Genomic DNA, 22,573 nt, shown 5'->3' with positions numbered 1-22,573 from the left:
TTGGGAAAAACACCAGAAACTTAAAGAATGACAAATTCCACTTAAAAACAAGTTCTGCTATCTCAGTGAAGGAAGGAACAGTGGGGAGAGAAAAACAAGATGGCTTCAGGTTTCTGGTCCAGAGGCCTCTGAGACAGCAAAGGGAAACAGCATGGCAGAGAGAGACTATAATAATCACAGTTCATGTGAAAAGAAGCAAGCCAGACCTCAAAGGAACAAAGACCTCAAATGGAACAAAGGTGTTTCTGCTGTGTTTAGAGATAAGGAAAGTGTCCAAGGTCTAGGAAACTCAACGCCAGATACAGGCAAGAGTTTCAGGACAACTAGGAGGCTAGAGGAGCTTCCTCCTTGTTGAGCCCAAAGGGCACATGCTTAGAAGAAACTCCAGAGAGAGCTTTGGTTTAGAGAAACTTGAGGGGGATTTTCCATCTAGGAAAAAATAGTGAAACAAGGAGAAAACTTACCATAGTGACAGGAGTCAAAACTCCCAAGACATTCCAGAAAAAGAGACAGAGGAGGGACCACAGTGGGTGGCTGAAGGGGCTGCCAAAGCCTTAGGATCCTGCTGGGTAGGGGAAACTCAAGAAAAAAGTTCTATATTATGAAAAAGTTAGGATCATAAAGTTTTTTGAAGAACTGGCTCAGAATACAAGTATCCCCACTTACATATAGGATTCATATAAATATATGGGATTCGAGGTATATATGGTCAAAGAGAAAATAGGAAAACCTGAGAAATCCCTGAACGGAAAATCCAAGTTATTAGCTCACTCCAAGCTATTACAGTTAGCCTCTGATAGGAATTTATCCAAACTGAATTTTAGGTTCATAGATATTGGATCCCGGATGTAAGTGACTTGGATAGGCTGGAATCTGAGTGGGTCTAAGATCAGTACTGGTTTTTCACCATTTTTCAGTAAGACAAGCATTGAAGGAGCAGACTAGAGCCAGGCTGAGCAGGTTGGTACCCTGTCTTTACCACACACTAGCTCTGAACCCTTCACCTAAGAGGTTAAGAATGCAATTAGTAGAGATAGTGAAGGCAGCTGACCTTGAGAGGTAATCTCCTGAGGTAGTTTAAGCATTAAATAAGTTAATGCATGACAAGGACAGAAAAGAGTGCACGGAAATTTGTAAAGGCCCAACAAAGATTAGCTATCATATCATGACTTTACTTGTTCCACCTACTACCTCCCTCTCTGTTAGACTCCGTAACTGCTGAGTAGTCTAGCAATAGATTTCACACCTATTAATTTTCATTTTGTATTTTTTATTAACATAATGTATTATTTGTTTCAGGGGGTACAGGTCTGTGATTCATTAGCCTTATACAATTCATAGTGCCTATTTTTAAGTTTGGGGAACACCACTTTTCCTTGGGAAGTCTGATGACCTATTAAAGGCACTGATCAAACTGCTGCCATGTTGACATTCAGACCTAACATTTAGTTGTTTTAAATTTCATCCATCTGGGGATGCTGCTAAATTACTGCATGCCTATAGGGCTTCCTGGATCCTTGGGGGAAAAGAAGTATGTGCATGACATGAGGTTGGAATTACCCAACCTTTCTAACAGCTATCTGAAGTAGCTGTATCATTTTTAGCAGAAATCACTAACATGAGAAATAGAATCCTGCAGATCACCCTGAGTGACCCTGCAATGTCAGAGTCTGAATAAAAGAGGAGGAAAATGGAAAGTGAACACGCTTCCAATATATTTAGCGATTTTAGTTTTTCTATGGAAACAAAGGGTTGACTTAGAATGAAGGCTATTAACAGGGCTTTGAAGGGCAGAAATACATTTGGAAGAATTTCAAATGGTTTTGGTATTAGGCCAGGTTTTCTCTTCCTTACTGAACTACCCATGCCAATCATGGTGTCTATGAGCCTGCAAACCCTACCAACAGGAATGGTCTCGGCTTTCAGGGAAAGCCCAGGCTGCAGGGGACCCCACGACCACTCCTCTTCACCTCACCATGGCTTCTTAGACCAAGTTCAGACACCTGACCCAAGAGCTTAACAGTGACCTCTGATGTGGCTTATAACAATAAAAGCAACAACCAAGTCAGATTCCCAACCTCTTTCTCAGGAAGCTAAATTCTGAGAACAAGGTGATTAGCCATGAGGCACAGCTGAAAGGTCACGAAGTACACAGGAACCAGAATCTCTCTGAGCCAGAGAAAAGACTGAGGGAGAAGGGAAAAATAAGCCAGAGGCAGCAAGAGGGAAAAGACAAAGCAAAGAGAGCCACCTTGAGAGGTCCCACTGCCCATGGGAAAGACCAAAGCTTGTCTCCGAGCTGCCAGAGTTCCTGAGGTTTTTAGTCCAGGTGCGTCCTTGCACCATGTTTTACAAAATGGTCTGAATGGATCTCTGTTCCTTGCAACAAAAAACAGCTAACTTAAAACAGCTACTTCAGCTCCCCTGAGGATGGATTTTTTCCCCAGAGGGCAGTTGGGTGCCTCCAACAAACAAGATTCCTGGCCAGTCCACCCTGCCAGACGGGCCTAGACATTCCAGCAGAACAGGGATGTCTCATCCCTTAGGTGCCCTCGGCAGAGTCCCTAGGGCTTATGAGCATCTCAAGGGCCTATGGAAATGCTGAGACCCTTAAAAAGTATTTATTAGATCCAAAATATGAAAAGAAAATTATAACATCAAAGTTAATAAATGTTTAAAGTCCCCTACTGGTCAAATGAAGCTTAACTCACAGTTCTGTAAAAGCTAATTTTGCGTGGGACCTGGGTGCAATTTTAATGTCTGCTATATGACATGGTAAAGGCCGCCAGAGAGAAGAGTGTGGAGGCCTTCTGTGATCTACAAACCAGTCCCACAGCAGTGGAGATGTCTGGGCTTACGCGGGACCTACTCACCCTACCACTTGTATATATATACCTATGACTAAATATTATTCCTTACCACTCAAAACTCAGTACTCTGAAGTTAGAAATCATCCTCCCTCCCGAATTTAAACATACTCTACTCTAATGCTTCTTAGATCAGGAATCTATTTTCTTTCCTTAATATTTTATAAAACTGAAGATATGCCTCTGTTAGCCATCCTGTTAGTTTTTCCAAAAATGGAAAAATGTTATTCGTGATTGCAAATGGTCCTGCACATTTAAAGGATTCAACTTCTGACACTTTTCAGAATAATCAATCAAAAGTTGGTCACATGTATTCTCTCCTTACGCAAGAGGAGAATGAATGTCGCAAACAGACCTAAACACTCTCTCCCACTTAGATTCTCAATCTGTTCTCAAATCTATTTTCTAATAGGTGGTGGCACATGAGTTATACAAAATTTAAATCTTATACCTGTAAAAGCAAAAACCAAGTATGACGTTTTTCTAGAGTAACTGTGGCCGTTAACTGGCTGTGCCCAAAAAAGTTCCCATCTGCTCTCCGGAGTGCCTCCGGCCTGCCGCGCTAGGCCCAGACCACTCTCCTCACTTCCACTGCTCAGACTAACCCACAAACATCCACATATTCTGTTTCCGCTCCTGGGCACCCTCCTTTCCCTTTCTGCCCCACCCCACCTAAGGCTACACTACTTCTACACACAAAACTGTTCTCAAAATGGTGATCTCCTCCTGAGGGCCACTCCTCACAATTCACAGACTCCTGGTTCATACAAGTCTCTTTGGTCCCCGATCCTGGCACTCATTCACCTCCCCTCAGGCCTTACTGAGGGCATGGACTATTTCTTTCAGTCTGATGGGCTAAACACAAGTATCCTAGAAAGGTGTGTCCTGAATCAGCCACCTGTTGGGCTTCACTGAGGACCATTTCCATGATAATTCCACACTCTCTTGGACCAGTCCTGTCTTCTAGGGCCTGTATTTCCCACTGCCTAAGGAATATTTCCCTATCACTCCACAAAGAATTAAAAATGATTTGCCACCTTCCAAGTCCCTATAAAAGGCAACATCCTCCCTCAACAACTATCCCAGGCTAATAACTTTAAAGCCAGCTCTCTCCTCTTCCCAATCCCTACACATCTTTCAACTTTGTCTTCCCTCTGCTTGTTTTTCCTCCATTATTTAAATGCAATGCAAAGTCTCTTCTATCTTAAGGAAAACCAGTATTAATCCCACACCTTCTTTAGCTGTCATATACTCTTTCTCCCCCATTTCCCGATGGAAACATCTTAAAGACTTGTTTTCCTGATTTCTACAATTTCACTTCCCATTCATTCCTCAACCCACCGCCACACCACCGAAGTTCCTCTTGGCCAAACTCAAGGGCATTTGTAATTCTTTACCTCATTGAACACCACCAACCACACTCGCTTGGCTTCCTTCTGCCTCTGTGTTCTACTCTTGCCACATAACCCTTACACTCAGTCAGCCTGGAGAGGTCCTGCTCCTCCATAAATACTGGTATTCTCATGGGCTCCATCTCAACTCTCCTGTGCTCCCAATTTATATTCACCCCAGTTCAACCATCTAGACCACTGGTACTCCACTGTGGCCGTCAAAGAAAACCTTTTTGTAGTATAGGTTTTAACCATTCATAATGCCTCCAGAGGGCACTCAAACACTTGCTCAGAAACGTTCATGGATATTTGCACAAAGGTATTAGAACCCAAAGTGAATCTCACAGTGGATAATGACTACTTCTAACGAGACGCCAAACATCATGAAGACTTGTACAACCTGCAGGTTCCCTGATTCTGTGAGCTGGACGCTTATCACGAGGGTCTAATTCTATCCCTAACATAGAGATGCAGTAATACTGAATATTGGTTAATTGGGAAACCTGACACGTTTGCTAGCCGATGCCAAGTAATATGAATCAGTGAAATATTCTTAAATCCTATCAACCTTAATCCTAACATGTTTGAAATGGACATCTAAAAATAATCTGAAAGCCAGAGGGACATAATGGGGTTTACTCACAAAAATAAAAGGGGTTCAGATTTTTTTATGAATTGTTTTATCATTTACCTAGCAGGCAGAATTTATAATCTTTGGGACAGAGGTTTGCTCTGGCCATAACAAGGGCCAAAAGCTCCATGACAATACCATGGTAGGCACTGCAAAATAAGATGTGGAAATAAGCTATGATTATTTTATGAACTTGTGGGATATGAAAAATAAATGAGCTCTAGAATAGCATTACTGAATTTCTTAAAGCGTATCAGGTGACATGAGAGACACTGCAAATTCCAGAATTAGAATAAAGGCTTAGAAAGGTTTTAGTGAAACTGCAGTGCAAAACAATAAAAAATTACTGCTTTTTAATATTAAACTTTAAATGCTTCTGACACAACTCCAAAATTAATTTCATGTTTTTTTTTAGATTTTATTTATTTATTTGACAGAGAGTGATATCACAAGTAGGCAGAGAGGCAGGCAGAGAGAGAGAGAGGAAGAAGCAGGCTCCCTGCTGAGCAGAGAGCCCGATGCGGGGCTTGATCCAGGACCCTGGGATCATGACCTGAGCCGAAGGCAGAGGCTTTAACCCACTGAGCCACCCAGGCACCTCTTAATTTCATTTTTAAAAAACTCCTTTCCCCAATTTCTGTACAAACTAAACTGACCATAGCCACTGGTTACCCATCTTGTGTGTCTTCTAGGATTAGCTGTAGTAATTCTTTAAACCTAGACTAAATGACTTCAACTTGTCAAACCTAGTTTCACCCGTTATCCCTTCATCATATCTCTGAGCCATTTAAAATGACTGTTCTCGCCCATTCTGGAACTTCCTCCTCAGCTGCCAGGATTCTGCATGTCCACGACTTCCCTCTGTACCCACTGCCCGGCCAGCCCCCCAGGCTCAGGTACACAATGAGGCAAATCAGCGCGGCTGGCCCTGCAATAGTGAACAGTGAACTCTCAGATTCTCTCTCCTGAGAATTTAGAACTGGGAAGTGGAAAGGCTGGGTCTGTGAACTGGCAGGGGTTACAGACTCAGGGGAGCCAAGCAGAGAGAGCAGCTCCACTGACTCCTGTCAACTTTCCAAAACTAGTGGGCTCCAGCCAAGAAACCACCTTGGATGCCATGGAGACCTCCTAAGAAATCCCCCTTCACTTAGGCCATTTCAAATGGGTTTTTTCAACCACCAAATGGTCTCTGATGAAGACATGCTCCTTCCTCTCTAATAACTTCTTCTGTAGGCACATTCTCCACTATCTTTTCCCTCAATGCCCACACGCTGCAGCTCTGCTTTGAGCTGCTTCTCATTCTGCCCCACAGGTTCTCACCCACTCCCATGGCTGCCGTACCAGCCACGCGGCAAGCACACTGTGAATGATTCTCAGGTCTCCTTCCACACTTCCGCTGTAGACTAAATGCGTGCACCACCACCCCAAATTCATATACTGAAACCCAATACCCAATGTGATGGTATTAGAAGTGGGGCCTTTGGAAGGTGACTGGCTCATAAGGGTGAAGCCCTCATGATGAGATTAGTGCCTTTTTCCGAGAGACCCTAACTACTCCTCCCTCACTCCTTCTGCCATGCAAGGACACAGGGAGAGGATGGTTACCTGTGAATGAGGAAGTGGGCCCTCAACCAGACTCTGAATCTGCCAGACCTTGATCTTGGACTTCCAACATCCAGAACTGCGAGAAACAAATTTTTGTTGTATCTACCCAATCTGGGCTAGTTTTGTTACAGCAGCCTGAATGGACTAAGACAACTTCTAATGGTGAGGTGGGCACTTCCAGCTGGGTGTCTGCCCCCAGATGTGCTGGCGTGCCTCCATGTGGAAAGGATCAGTTCATCAACATCCACAGAAAGCACTCCAGTCAGTCATGTACTGGCAACACGAGCACTAACACTCTTCAGAGAAACCACCACCTGCTCAGACTGGCAGAGTCTAGTCCAAAAGACAATTACAATATTACTCAAAGTTAGGGTCGTGCAATCTTACATAACTCCATATAACAGGCATCAATGGTCCAGTCTAACCCAGACACATATTTCCTAATCTTAAACCACTTATAACTCTATAATTATACTCCAAAAAAATTTTACCACATAGAAACACTGATTTTAATAATGAACTTGTGCACAGTGCCCAGTTATTCATATAACAAAGCATATACATGCAGCACAAAATCCTCCTCAGGAACTACACACCTGTCTTATAAGCCTTTTACACGCAGCATGTCCAAAACCCAATCTGTCATCTTTTCACCAAAGCAAACTACACTCCCAACTACAGGAAATGGGTCCACCAGCCCCTCAGCTGCCCGAGCCAGAAACCTGGTGATCAGTCACCCTCCTCCCCCTCATGAAGTCCTGTCTACTTTATCTCCTCAGTGTCTCCTGAATTTATTCTCTCTACCTATGCTGTCTGTTATAATTCGGGCCACTGTCATCTTCTCCTATAAAAGCCTCCAGTCTTGCCTCCCTCTAATCCACTATCCACAATGTAATCTTTCTAAAATGTAAAAGGGATTGCTATTACCCAGCTTAAAGTTCTTCAAAGGGTCCCATTAACTTTCAGTGTAATTTCCACATTTATTCATGTGGTTTTTAAACTTTGAACAATGTTAGCTCCTACTTATCTCTCTTGGTTCGTCTCTCACCACTGCCCACTCCAATTCTAGCTCCAGCCAAACCAAACATCTTCAAACTCCCCAGGTCTTAATTGCTACTATGCCTTGACTACTATGCTCTCCTCCCCACACTCCTTTTACCTCCAGGCCTTTACACTAACTGTTCCCTTCGTTTACCTTCAGGGCCCACCTCAGATACCACTTTCTCTAGGAAGCAATCCCTCACTTTCACCCCTACACTCAAATCTGGATTATGTACGAGGTCTTTCCATGTGTTCGCAGAGTCCTTACGTGTCCTGTAATGCATCTCTTCTATCACACTTACTTGGATCTGTCCACTAAAGCACATGTTCCTCCACATCCACACCACCTACTTCAGGTCCACAGTAACACTTGGTAAGGAAATGAACCCATGTGCCCCGATGATAACCTCGCCTACACTGCATGTTCCCAGGTACCCTGAGCTCTACTCTGCAGGTTTTGCACCGCAGCCATACTCTCAACGCTTCTGTCTATGGTCCAGCTGGCTAAGCCCTCATTATCCTGAAAGACTCAGGAAAATACAACTTGCTCCATGACCAAATCTGTGCATTTGAAACACAGGGAGTTAGCAAGAAAGAAATCCCACAGCCCATGTTCAAGTTTCTGCATTTATTCTACAGACAGAATATTAGAAAATGAGAACTACTTTTATTGTGCATATTGCTAGAACCAATTTTCCTCCAAATACTGAAAGCAGCAAAATTCATTCAAATTTATCCCAAATGCATCACTCAAAAATGTTCAAATATTAGTTTTTAGAGTATGCTTTAACATATGATAGGGCTTGCCTATTTCTAAAAGTGCACATACCTATTAACCACACAACTAACGTATGTCCTATATATACTTTTAAAAGTAAATATTCCAACATAAATGTTAATACATGTAATTTTAGAAAATATAAAAAAGTAAAAAAGTTTAAATCACAATGCCCTATCACCCAGAGTCCATAATTTTTAAGATTTTCATCTAATTTCTTCTAGACACTTCTCCATCATAGGTTTTTGTGGAGGGTTGCTGGGATCTTTGATCAAGAGTTTGAATCATGTCACATATGCAATTTTGTATTCTGATTTTCTCCCACTTAACACTGTCATAAGCATTTTAATACATTTTCTTCATAAACATTTTAACAACTATATATTATCCAGTGGACATACCATAATTTAATCATTCTCCAAAAGCACCCTAAAAAATAATTCTCGGATATACATCTTGTGTTCTCTCTATATTCAAAAATATGCCTTTGATCAGTTCCTAGATCAGTTGCTACATCAAGGAATATGAATACTTTTCAAGGCTCTTGATACATATGGCCAATGTAACAAAATAGTATGACATTTTCCCCACGTCCTCCTTAGTATGGTAATTTTTTAGTCTAAATGTAGGCCTTTATTAATTGAAAAGTAAGAATTTGTAACATCTCAGTCACAAAAGTAAATACTCATTGTAAAAAAACTGAAACTCAAAAATACGTGAAATAAATCAGTCTCTCTTGTTTTTCCCTAAGTCACAATTAAATATCTTCCACGTATATTTCTAGACTTTTTCTATTTTTATTCAGAACATACACACACACAAGAATATTTGGGGTTTATCTTACAAAAAAGATGGAATTAAATTTGTTTTGACTCAACAGTATATTCCAGGCATCCATCCAGGCTATGTCAATGCATACAAATCTACCTCTCTTTTTAAAAGTTACATAACATTCCATAGTATACAGATACCAAAATTTATTTGCGGTTATCTCCCATTTTTTATTATAAATGATGCTACAACAGACTTTGCACATACTAACTTATGTTCTCTTGTGGGAATATTATAGATTCCTTGAGGAGAATCTGTTAGATCAAAGCATGTTTTTAAAATTTTTTATAGGCTCTGCCAAATTATTTGAAAAGGTAGATCCAATTTTGTGTTCCCAACAATGTATTAGGTGCCTTTTCCTCCACACCCTTCACTATCTTTTAAATTTTTGCATGATAGCCCCCACTGAAAAAATCTGGTTGTTTTAATTTTCATTTCCCTAATCACAAGTGACACTGAAACCCTCTCCACTGCTTTGACTCTCATTTCTTTGAGAACTACTACTATCCTCCATTCATTTCTTAACTGTATCAGTTGTTACTTTTTAACTCTTTAGACATGTTACAAATTTTATTCCTGTCACCTTGAAATGTCTTTTGTCACATAGAAACGTCAACTTTGATAGTGATTCTAATTTATCACTCCTTTCCTTATGATTTTGGGTCTTCGTTTTGCCTTAATGGTCTGCAAAAAAAAATCAGATTTTCCAACATAATATATTCTCCCGCATAATTCCCTTTTCTTCTAGTATCTTTACAGTTGTTTTTGAGTTAGTTCTTTGACCCAAATAAAATTCATCTTGAATGTGTAGAGGTAAAATCTTTCTTCCCAATCATTTATCCCTACACTGTATATTGAATAATCAATTCCCAACTGTATCAAAATGCCAACTTTATTCAATCCTAAATTCCTATATATAAATGGGTCTGTTATTGGATTCTACCCTTCCATGCAGTAATTTATCTATGCTTGTGCTCACCATTTATATTAGTGCAGCATTACAGTATGTTTTAATATCTGGTATGGCAAATCTTCCATCACTATTTTTCCATTTGAAAAATTTCTTGACCATTCTAGCACATTTCCTCCTCCAGGTGAATTTTAGAAGCAATTAATCAAGTGTCCAAAAATAATTCTCACGTGAATTTTAAATGAAACTACATTAAAATTACAGTTTAATTTGTAGAATATTTCAATGTTTACAATAATGCTTTCCCCTCCAGTAACATGTATGCCTGCCCATTTATTTAGGTTAGCTTTTAAACTGTTCAGGTAAAGGTTTTTCTTTATAAAGCTTTTCTGCATTTGTTTCATTTTTAAACATCTTCCAGTTCTGTTGCTCTTGAGAATCAAATCTAACTTTTCTGGAGGAGTAATTACAAACTATTTGATTATTAATGACAGTAGACATATTTGCACATGTTTAACAAATTATAGCTCTTTCCAGTGAACTGTCTGTCCACATCCTGTAACCACTTGTGTGTGGACTTTTCTTATTTTCCTCATTGATCTGAGTGCCCTACATGCTGAAGATATTAAGCCTTCACTTATGTTTGTCACAAATATTTTCCTACTTTGTGGTTTGGCTTCTAATCTTAGGGTTTTGTTTTCCCTCTCTTCTTTAAGAAGTTTTAAAAATTTTTTTGTAGTCTAATACATTGATTTTTTTTAACTAATAACAGATCTGAATACCCCAGAAGTGCCAGGACCTACACCTCTTCCCCTCACAACACCTGCACAGCAGGTATTATTTTCCTCACTTAGAAGATTCTAGTTCAGGTCTGATTGCAAAGTCTTTGCTCTGTCCACCTCAACACACAGAAACCTCTCTTCCAGATGTTTAATATCTATTTCCACATTTTCTTTATGATTTAGGGGGCATTCATGCTGATTTATCATTTACTATATTCCCATATATATTTTTGGGGTGCTGAATAGGTTCCAGAGACCCGTACAGATATTGTAAAGCCAGCATAACACTGTTTTGAATGCGGCTCTATAACATGTTTAATTATCAGAAAGGATTTGTGCCACCTCATTACTCATAATTATTCCGTCCAGTTCATCCCACATGGATAGCTTTATAATGTCTAAACATCACATCCAGGAATATGGTTTGTTTCTTCATTTAAGACATTCTTATCTTTCAGGATCGTTTACAGGGTCCTCCATGCAGACTGCACTTGTCCCAATACAGCTGTACTTACATGTTTTATGTTTTTTTGCACTGTGATCAGAGCCTATTTTTTGGTTGGTTTTTTTCTTTTCCATTTTAGTTTCTGCAGGTTACTTCTGGTATTCAGAAAGTTATGAATTTTATATATGCATTGTGTACCCAGTCACTTACTCAATTTTTCTTTGTATAATAGTTTGTTATTCTCATTTTTGTAGCCAATAGCATCTACAAATACTTCCCTTATTCTAATTTTAGATCCTTACCTCACTCTAATTTCATGTATTACTACTTTAATAAAACTTTAAAAAGCAACGTTAAATAATACCCCAATTTTTAATTTGACTCTGATAACTTTCTGTTAAGTATATTGTGAATAATTAGCTTAATATTTATGTGTACTTTAGCACAAAAAAAACACTAAAAAACAAGGAATTTTTTAAAAATCAAGTATCTATTTTGTCTGTAGTTTAGGTGGTAGTTTGAATTCAATGTGAACTCCAAGGAAAAGATACCTCTCTTCCAGACTTCTGAAATGGCCTACCTAGTCTCCCCTACTTCTACTCTCCCACCACCACCCCCACATTCTGCATGCAGCAGCTGGAGTGGCTGTTTAAAAATGCACATCTGATTATGTCATTCTCCTGCTTCAGATCCAACCCTTGCAATGGTTTCCCATTTCACTGAGAATAAAATAAAACATCCTTAACCTGTCCTACAAGACCCTACATGATCTGGCCCCCTGCCTAGCCACACTTCCCTCTCACCCACCAGAATCTATCCACAAGTCATTCTTTCAGTTCCTGGAATGGGCAAAGCTCTCTCTCCCTTCAGGGCCTTCCCACATGCCATTCCCCTGCCTGGAAAATTATCCCCCATCATTCTACGCTAACGCCTACTCACCCTTCAGATCTCAGCTCAAATCTTATTTTTGCAAAAAAAAAAAAAAAAAAAAAGAAAAGGAAAGAAAGAAAAAGAAAAAACATATATATATATACTTTCCTGGGCCTTCTTTTCCCAATCTAAAATTTGCTCTCCTTTTTATACTCTCTTATAACCAGTACTACTTAACTTTCCTAACAGATACTGTTTGTGATTATACATGCAGTTGTAGGATTATATCATTTTTGGTTCCCTCCACCTCCACAGATTATAATCTTTAAGAGAACACGGACAAATTGATTATGCTGGCCACACCACAAGCATTCATATATATTTGAATGAAATAAAAACACCTAAAAAAACCCTTAATTGTATCTCTTAAAACAACACCCTTTATGTCAATCAATATTTAAACTGTTAAGACTCTTTTTGATACTGTCTGCAAATTCATTAAGAATACATTTTACTCCAAGGACATAACAGCTAACCTGAATCTGATGCTGCCAAAGGAAAATACATACTTAAATTATATCATTAGGAAACGTTCTGTTTAAATATGAGTTTTGTTTTATGTAGCATTCACTTCACTGACACTTTATTCACAATCCACTATTTTATGCCTTATTTTCTAAAGTATGTAAAGCATTAGGAAAAACGTACTTTGTTGAATACTCTTTAAGAAGTCTAACATATTAACGGTCCTTGATAAAAATTAAGGCAAAATCACAAATTAAAAGCATTCAAAATTGGTGATCTCTCTTATACTGTAACATACACATCTGGTCAAAAAAAGTATAAATTACATTGCAAATAAAAAGTCCTTTTGAATCACAAAAGCTAATAAAACCAATATTTATATACTTCTTTACATTCTGCAAAGCACTTCCACGTGAAAAACCTCATACCGCTGAACTCTGTGGAGTTAGACAGAGCATGTATTATCAGCATTTATAGAAAAGAAAACTGAGGCTTAGAGTGACTGTCCTCCTCAAGGTCAAAGGACTGGAAAGTACTAGAGTCATAATTACATTGGGGGAGGGGTAGCGGTCCCACATGTAAATGTCCTAACCAAAGAGAACTTCCATCCTAGAGGCCTGCGTCTGTAATTAGTGTAGATTTATGCTCCCTTCAACTGAAATTTCATTTCACCAGAGAACCGCCACCCAAAGAGCTGCTTTAAATATAAAGTTAAAATTTAAATTGCCACCAATCTGGGAAATAGCTAAATTAACTAGGGGATACCCAAACTATGGAACATGATGCAGCAGTTCTCCAACACCAGTTAAGGCATTACTTGCTGAAACTGAAAGATAAGAGTGCACTAGTACTTGTTAAAACGGTCAAAGATAATGCAAGTACACACACGGGGAAACATTTTATAAGATCTAGAAAGATACGCATGGAACATGTAATAGTTATCATCTCTGGAGGCAGGGGCTGGCAGAGAAAGACATCAGGCGTGTCTGGGATGTTTTAGTTTTTACCAAGAAAATTGGTTACTCTACCTATTTAAAACTAATCTTTTAAAATTTAAATTAACCTATGGATTGAACAGACAGGTCATTTTTCTGCTCTAAAAGCTATGCAAGTCGGGCCTCTCTAAAAGAGAAGACAAAACATATCAACAAGAAAAAAAACGGCACAATCCTGTTAAAACAATAAACCACCTAAAGGTCGCAAAAAGGTCCCTTTAAAAAAGCAGTAACTTAAATTATTTTTTAATAACTAGTCTTTGTTGCAGTAAGACCAGTCAACAAACCAGCCACTGGAAGAGTACAGAGCAAGCTCCTCCTAGAGAGATTGAGTTGTTAGAGTTCGGCCAGGAAGGTTTCACAAAGGAGCCGAGTTTTGAGGGAAATGAGAGGTGACTTGGCAGAGAGATGCGGGAAGAGTCATCCAGATGGGAAAATGTCTGGGAGGTGGATATAGCGAGTTAATCGGAAGCGGGGGACAGTAAGCAAACTGCAGTCGAGTCCTGAAAGAGGAGAGGATTCCTTTGGGTGTGGGAGTGGAGAGGGAGCTCGGCTGCGCGGCCATCCAGTTTACCTGGGTGAGAATCCGGCCCTTGTTGTGGTCAAACAATGGAGGCGTCCAGCGGCAGCGGCGTTCTGCGCTGGGTGCGCGAAGGGTTCCTCATCACCTGAGTAGGATGCTCGGCGGGCTCTGCTGGGACGCAGGGCGCTCTAAAAAACACAACACCACACCATGCAGCCGGGCTTCTCCGTGGCACAGCCCGGCTCCCTGCTCCCACGGCGCGGCCATTACCGCCTCTCCGGGGACCCGCCTGGAAAGGCTCCAAGGCGCGGCTTCACGGGCTTCGAAAGCGGTTTCGCTCCCCCTTCCCTCGGCTCCAACAACAATGGAGCCCGGCTCGGGAGTCCGGCTCCCGGGGGGCCTCCGCCCGGCCTCGCCCCTGCCGCTGCCCATCCCTCGCCGCGCACCCGGCCGCCATCTGTGACCCCCGCGCCCCGCTCCCGGCACTGCGGGCCCGCGCCGGCCGGCGGAGGCCCGAGGCCAGGCTGCCCTCCGTGGGGCCTTGCCCGGTGCCCGCCGGGCCGCCCGGCTGCGGGGGACCGCTCTGACCTTCCCCACCGACGCCCAAGGGCCGGCCCCGGCGCGAGGCCCATCCTAAGTGATGGGTTGTTTTTCTTTTCTTTAACCCACTCATCCTCCTTCCAACCCCAAGCCCGTTCCCCTTTCGCCCCCCGCCCCCGCCTCGTTCCCGAAAAGAAATAGAGAGACTGCAGCCCGGCCGCCCGACAACTCACTCCAAGTGAGGGGTTGAAGCGCCCCAGGCCGCGGGCTCCGCGCACCCACCCTCCCTCTCCTCAAGGGACACCTCACAGGTGCGCCTCCGAGCCGCGCGCGCGCGCTCCGCACACCCAGACGCCTCCGGGGGACAGCGCGCGTGCGCACGCACGGGGCCGACGAGCCCCGGGGGAGCGGGGGCCGCACGCATGCGCGCCGTCCGGCCCTCGCCCCGGCACCAACACCCCCGCCCCCGCCCCCGTCGGTCGCCCGCGCGCGCCCTCCCCCCAATCCCAGGCTGGTCCCGGGTACCCCCCCCAACCCCCCGGCCCTGCGCGCGCGCTCCCGCTCGCTCGCTCGCTCCTCCTTCCCCGCCCCACCCGGGCCCGCGTTACCCTGGGCAACCGCAGTGCGGCCGCACCTGAGCTCTGCGCCTGCGTCCCACCGGCCAGACCCTCCCTTCCCCTCGGTCCAGTCCCCTGCCCCGCCACAGCTGGGGGTGGGGGGGCGTCGTCCCCTCCCCGCAAAGTGAGTATCTAGCGTCCTCCCCCGTCCTGCCCCTCAGACAGACCCGCCGCCGCGCCGGCGCCTCAGCTGTCCGCCGGGTCAGCGCGGCCTGGCCTCGCCACCCCGGCCCCCGCTCCCAGCGTGCACCGCGGTGAGCGCTCGGGTGGGAGCCGGCGAGATGCGCTCGGCGGGCGGCGCCCACTGACCTCCCTCGGCCGCCCGGCCCGGGCAGGGCCGGAGCCGGGAGCCAGCCCCGCCCGCCGCCCCGCCCATGGGCCGCCAGCCCCCGCAGCCACCCGCGGGGAGGACCGCGCCGAGGGGGGGAGCCGCCTGAAGGACCGCGACGGCCGCGCCCGCAGGTAAGGCGGGGCCCGAGGTGTGACCGAGTCCAGCCCCGCTCACCTGGCCGTACCTCTGGGGAAGCTCTGCGGGCGCCGGCGGGGGAGGGGGCACCTGTCGGGACAGGAATTTATTTAGAGCTGTTTTAAAAGCCCTCTCTGCAGGGGGTGGGGGTCCTCGCGTCTCATCCCCAGGGCTCTCGGCGGTGGGGAAGGGTGTCCCTTGAGGAAACAGCGGTGGCGGGGGGAGAGACAAGAAAAAGTGGAAAGGAGGGCCGAAGTGAGGCGCAGCGACCCCGCGCCCGCTGCCTGCCGCGTTTTCTGGCCGGTTATGGGGAGGGGGTGCCGTTGCCAGGGCTCCAGTCCAGGCTGCGGACCGTCCGCACCGCGCACCCAAGCCAGTGCGATGGGGCAGGAGGGGCCAGCCCAGGGGCTGCTCCGACCAGCCCCGGGGTGGGTTTGTAGGGTGAGGGATCCGCATTGCAGGTGCACCAGGAGCGCCCGAGGGCCTGGCCGTGCTTTGTCTGGGATGCTGTGGGGAGGCGGCCCTCTTCATCCAACTCTCCTTTTTAAAATGCGTTTTACCACCCTCTGTACGTTAGAGACCCTCCCCGATAAGTTGCGTTGTCTCCTGTCCTAATAACCCTTTACGTAAGTACTCTACCTTACAGCCCTTTACTGAAGCTTTGATGTGGGCTTTAGATGACCCTATAACGATTTGCTTGGAATTCATGAAATTGAGCATAATGCAAATATGCAGCAGAGCCGCAGGCTTGACACTACAGAGCTGCTGTCTGCTACAGCGAGTTACTCCAGTTTATCTAACTTGCGTTTTCATGCTGACCTGTATTGCTTAAATTCACACTTTGATATTTAGCGGTATGATCTATTCCAGCGATTGAAAATGAGGTGACCTAAGAGGAAATAGAGTCGTGCTCCGAAATTTAGGTTGCAGTGATAGGTCTTATTACAAAATACAAGCTCCGAGGCTGTAGTGCTTTAATACATTACGCATTTCCAGAAACCTACCTGTAAGAGTGGTAAAGCTAGAATTGCTGGATCTTTTTTAATCAGATTTTTAAGTATGAGATTTATATAAAGAACATGTTATTTTATTAAATGATTTTTTTTTGCACTGTCAAGAACGTGCCTGCATTTTCTTCCCGTTAAATTGTAAGGAAAAAGATGCTAACATTCAAAATGACTTTTATCCCCAAAGATGTTTTAAATTTATTTCTTTTGGTTAAATGTTCATCTTCTATGAAATATTTTTGGGGAAAGGTTTTGTGGTTTGTGATATGTATATACACTTTGTATATATGTATGTGTGTTTACATATACACACTATTGAAAAACCTTAAAATACTTTTTCTTTCTCTGCGTCATAATTACTCAGTAAATTTAGTTTAGGTAGATTTAAAATTTGAAACACAAAACAATTATTTGTGTGTATCAGATTTTTATTGTAGTACATGTAAATACATCAATTTAACAGGCTTCTTGGAAATTATTGTTAATTTTTTTTAAGTGAATCCTTTTGCTTGCAATGGAAGATCACTTGGGTTCTTAACTCGTTCATCTGTGATTCATTGGATAAATTCATTTTAATATCATTACTTAATTGGCAGAGAACATTTGCAACAGTACTGATGTTAACATTGATGCTTTTAAGAAATACTTAAAAAGAGCGCCTGGGTAGCTCAGTTGGTTAAGTGACTGCCTTCAGCTCAGGTCATGATCCTGGAGTCCCAGGATCGAGTCCCGCAGGGCTCCCAGCTCCACGGGGAGTCTGCTTCTCTCTCTGACCTATTCCTCGCTCATGCTCTCTTTCACTGTTTCTCTCTCAAGTAAATAAAATATTTTAAAAAAAGGAGAAATACTTAAAAAGCATTTTCTCATATGTCTAACAAGAAAAGACATGGGCCTTTCTCTTCTGTCTGGAACAAGGTCAGCCATAAAAAGTTCCTGATACATAGTGGGCACACATGTTTTAACTAAGATTAATTACATTTACTGGATTGGATATCTTTAAAAGTCAATGACTAGGTGCCTCTATATGCTTCACATGTTTGACTCAGATTCACATTCCAGACTAGTTAAGTAGGTGCTAGCTTAATGAGACCAATTTTCACATCTCCAGCTTTGATGTTTAAACCTGCAGAGAAGTGAATGTGTCCTAATTGTCTTCAGATATTTAAGGTTTGTCATGTAGCAAAGGGAGTGTATGTATTTAGAGTAATTCCCAAGTACAGAAGAGGCCAAGTAGTATTTAGAGGAAGACAGATTTCACTTTGACATAAAAGCAGAAGTTGCTTATGATTAGAACCTCCAGTGATAGAAGGGGCTGTTCCTTCCCCCACAGAGTTTCCAGATAAGCCCATTCCCCAACAGAGCAGGAATGGCTACTAGGACTATCACATGGGGTGTGGGAGAGGCCTTCTGAGATGGGTGTTTAGGAATTCCAGTGGCAGTGAATTGAAGGGCTTTGTGGCTTTTTTTGTTTGTTTTTTTAATGCTGGCTTCAGAGATAAAGCTGTGGGCATAAGGACTCCCCAGAATGTGCCTGAACCCTTGGAAGATTTCTACCAGGGTAGAGGCCAGCCTGCTTTACAGGTCATACAGCACTCTCACATTCAAAAGATTTTTAAAAGACTCTTTTTAATTATATGTGAGTTGTATTTCTTTCTTTGGCTTTTATTTTCTACAATAAACATTTAATTAAGAGGAAAATTACCCATTTCTATGAAGGCAAGCAGAAGAATGTTTTTTAAAGCTCTTTTTAAAAATGGGATGATGTCAGTCATTCTTTTCAGAGTCAGCAGGTTGTGAAGGTGAATAGATTTTCTTCTTAGCTGAAGTTATTTTTTTAAAGATACTGATTAAGGGCTGATTCTTGTGCTTGCTCTGCATTTTAGTTTCTGTTTATTTCATTACTCAAACATGACTCAAATTTCACAGCAAAAAAAAAAAAAAAAAATCCAGTCATATCCACCTACAGTAAATTGCATTGGATGTTCTTCCAGTATGTCGGTGTTGTTTTTAAATATATGTGGGCAGCTCAAGGTAAAACACAGCTGAAAGAAATACAATTACAATGTACTGAAAAGATTAGGTGAATTGGAGCTTTGTGTCTAAAGAAGAAAAAGATGTGTCCTATTTGTGCTAAACCAATCCTGGGAATGATTATTTATCAACAATAGGGATGATCTATCCATAATAAGAAAGATTAGGCAGCTGTTGACTATAAGTCATGGTACATGTTTTAAATGGGTCGGTGGGGTTAGGACTCTGTCTGTAGCCAAGGGGCAGAGCAGAGCTTCCTGTGAACAGCAGAGCACCCAAATAAATGTTCTCTGCACAAGGATTTAAGGGGAGCATAATGGTAACAGGCCGATTGAATTAAAACAGCATCTGACCCCTCCAGTTGAGGAAGAGAGAAAACCAATCCTGAATTAATGTATATGTGTGCTTACTCTTTCAGAAACTTGTAGTTTCCTCTCTTTTGTTCTTTTTTTTTTAAGATTTTACTTATTTATTTGAGAGAGAGAGCATGAGAAGGGAGAGATCAGAGGGAGAAGCAGACTCCCTGCTGAGCAGGGAGCCCAACATGGGGCTCGATGCCAGGACCCCAGGATCATGACCTGAGCCGAAAGCAGAGGCTTAACCAACTGAGCCACCCAGGTGCCCTCTCTTTTGTTCTTTAGCACATGAGTTTCCCTCCTGCTTTTTGTGCCAGTTTATCCCCAGCCGAATTTGGATATGATCATTTAAATAAGACGAAGACTCAAACTTTAAACACGGAATACATTTTTATTTATACTTTATGCATGAAGGGAAAAAGAGAAGAACATCAAGTTCTTCTGGCCAGCCAAAAAATAAAGTAAGAAAGTCTTTCGAGTACTTAGTACTTCAAAATAAAACATCTGAGAAGCTACTTTAAATATTATGACGAGGTCAACAAATTATCAAGTAAGTCACCCAGTTAGAAAGCAGCCTTTTTAGAGGTCAAAGGTTGCCTTGTAGAGCTCCTCACCAGCATCTCTGAGGCCGTCACACAGCTGTCTAAAAGCCTCTTTGTTAACTAGAAAACAGGAGTTTTTGTACTTTATGCAGGTTTCCACACTGGCGAGCAGACTAAGTTACATGTCTTTGCGATTCCTGCCAGTTTATCATTTTATCAGAAATATCTTTCTGAAGCAAGGAGTGTCTGCTTCTCTGTAGCTGTAAAGGAAGAGGGAATACGTGTACTCCTTCTGTCAAGATTCTCTCTACTGGCCGGATTCTCAGCACTGAGCAGTGGAAGTCCTTCGGTTAGCACCAAAGAAAAGAGCAAGCCTGAAAATGCTTAAAGCTGACAGTAAGGGAGAGGGGGGTGGAAAACAACAGAGCACTTTTAATAAATGGAATTTGAGTCATATAGAACTCTGCTGCTACAGTTTGTTTGTTGCATCCTCGGAGACAGCTACCATGTGAAATTTCAACCTGCGTAAGACCCGCTACTTCTGCTCTTCAGATTTCCTTCCCAACCTGTTTTTGAATGCACCTGTGCCTTTTCACTATAGTTAAGACGGTTTATGAGGCATCCTTTTAAGCCCCATTTCTCATGTAAAGTTGCTTAAACACTGCTGCTACTTACAAATTAAAGTTCCCTCTATTACTACAGTTCTGTTTTTCCTGAAGTTGCACATTTCACCTTGCAGTGCATGGCATTATACCCTGAAAGGGCTAGCTATTCGGTACACTTAGAGTATTCGTAAAAACACTGGTTCCCCAAGTTACAGTTCCTTCACTGTATAGCAGAATAACCCAGGATTGCCATATTTTTCTGTTGGCTTCTTATCCAGTGTCCTCAGGGATGAACAAGTGTAGGTGGTTAGGCTCGTGCCATTCCCCGAGCAATGAAGAAGACTCTTTTAACCCCTTCGTCCCCAACTGTCATACCTGTCAACCCAAGTGCAAGGCACTGGTTTTATTTCTCCTCCAGTGGCTTGTGGCATGGGGGAGCAGATCCAGGTTTCATTGTTGTCGTTGTTGTTTTTCAAGATTTATTCATTTGAGAGGGAGTATAAACACATGGGGGCGGACAGAGGAAGAGAATCTTCAAGCAGACCTCTTCACTGGACTCAGGGCTCAATCCCATGAGCCATGAGATCATGACCTGAGCCAAAACCAAGAGTTGGAGGTTTAAGCAACTGAGCCACTCAGGCACCCCCAGATGCAGTTCTTAGAAATATTTGTTTTGCACTTTGGTGAGAAAGATGTAGAAAATTGATTGGTTGTTCACTTTTATGTTCCCATAGACAAATATATAGCAGGGGTTATTAGGTATGGTCAAGGAGGGGTCAGACTTTGTCTTCAGCAACAAATCATCTTTATGCTTTGGTTCAGTCCTGGTGTCCAGATCAGGAAGTTTAGCCAGTGAGGTACTTGCTCATTGACCTGCCCTATTGCACTGCCCCAGGGGAGAGGAAAACACAGTCTTGTCTGATAGGGAGAAAAGATAAGTAAGCCTTCTCAGCCCCTGTGATGGGTTTCAGGTGAACAGTTCATTCCCATCAAGAACGTGGTCAAGTCAGTTTTTGACGGAAAGAGGTTTATCAGTATAGTGAAGCTGTGGTATTAGAACCTGCTTCAGAGATGAGCAAAGCCAAACCTTGTCAAGGGTAAAGCTGTTTTTTTAGGAGAGAAAATAAAAGTCTAAGATGGAACAAGTAAAGCCAGAGGTGAGACCTTTTTGGAAACACATAGATGGAGTGTTGTCTGTTGGAGGTGTTTTCCGGTCTCATCCATGGTTGTAGTATGGAACCCAGAGCAGTTTGGACCAATCATTGGCTCATTCTAGAACACTACACTGAATTCTACCTGCCAGCAGGCTGTAGAATGGAGTACCTTTCAGAGGAAATTCAGGACACCACAAACACATTCCTGTGCAGTTTATCATCCCGTGTCAGAAGCTCATTACCTGTTGCTGGGCCTTGAAGGAACACTGAGTGCATTGAGAGGTTGTTAAAACGGCTGAGCCAGTGTCTTCCTACCAGAGCTGCCGTTGAGTCCCTGCACATTAGGACCAGTAACCCTACAGAACTGCAAATCCCTACAGGAAAGTTGAAATGATACTCTGGACTGACGAATCCGGATGTTCACCCAGACTTCCTGCACTGGCACCTGAAGCACATGGACACCCCCTTATCAACACTTCCCACTGGGAGAACCCAGCTTCTCTCAGAACACTAATATTATGCCAGTGGAGGGTAACTAGAAGTCTTGGGAGCCTGCTCAGTTTTTTAGGTGAAGGTCCCAGATTTTTGTCGGTTAAAACTCTTGTGTTCATAACCCATAGGTATTTATGCAGCCACTTCAGTCCAGTTTCAGCGAAATCCTGCCAGATTATTTCTTTCAATTTCATCTTGATAATTCACTACCTCTTCTGACCCTGGGTGATACAGTGAAGGCCTTGGTGACTGTGTAGGGCATTAGAGTTCTATTTACAGTCTGACCTGTGAATTGTGGTTTCCTTCTATAGACAGACACACTTAATGTGCCAAATCTGGACAGAATATTTCAGAAGTCCTTTTTGACAGTCATTATGGCAGCCTTTGTATGTGGGTAGCTTCTACATCTGGTGAAATTGCTAAAACATTCACATTAAAACCATTTTCCTCATTTGAATAAAGCTAGGTTGAATATATGTTTACAAATGCTACCCCCCCCCCCAGGGATAGATAAGCCATTCTCTTTGTATGGTGGTTCTCTCCCACCCGCTCTACACCCACAATGTAAG

At 42.9% G+C, this 22,573-nt stretch overlaps 1 protein-coding gene and 1 long non-coding RNA gene across 4 annotated transcripts in view; one reads left to right on the top strand and one right to left on the bottom strand.

Moving 5' to 3' along the window:
• Window positions 1-15,656, bottom strand: part of LOC123954243 — a 44,515-nt gene extending 28,859 nt beyond the window's left edge. The window contains exons 1-2 of one of the 2 annotated variants that reach the window (XR_006821052.1): window positions 15,519-15,656; window positions 14,246-14,382 (exon numbers count right to left, since the gene is read on the bottom strand). This is a non-coding gene — a long non-coding RNA (uncharacterized LOC123954243). Of the gene's footprint in view, window positions 1-14,245; window positions 14,383-14,967; window positions 15,197-15,518 lie in introns of those variants that run through there. The other variant, XR_006821051.1, reaches the window with a different exon arrangement.
• Window positions 15,657-15,673: 17 nt separating this feature from the next.
• The window catches only part of CCDC92 (coiled-coil domain containing 92), a 29,515-nt gene continuing 22,615 nt past the window's right edge, over window positions 15,674-22,573 (top strand). The window contains exons 1-2 of one of the 2 annotated variants that reach the window (XM_046025242.1): window positions 15,697-15,813; window positions 18,318-18,405. The gene's annotated coding sequence lies outside the window, so the exon portion shown is untranslated. Of the gene's footprint in view, window positions 15,814-18,317; window positions 18,406-22,573 lie in introns of both variants that reach the window. The other variant, XM_046025238.1, reaches the window with a different exon arrangement.

This window comes from Meles meles, chromosome 12 (genome assembly GCF_922984935.1).
Source record: "Meles meles chromosome 12, mMelMel3.1 paternal haplotype, whole genome shotgun sequence".
In the NCBI taxonomy this organism is placed as follows: Eukaryota; Metazoa; Chordata; class Mammalia; order Carnivora; family Mustelidae; genus Meles; species Meles meles.
The sequence above is the reverse complement of the archived record's forward strand: the minus strand, read 5'-3'. Positions and strand labels throughout refer to the sequence as shown.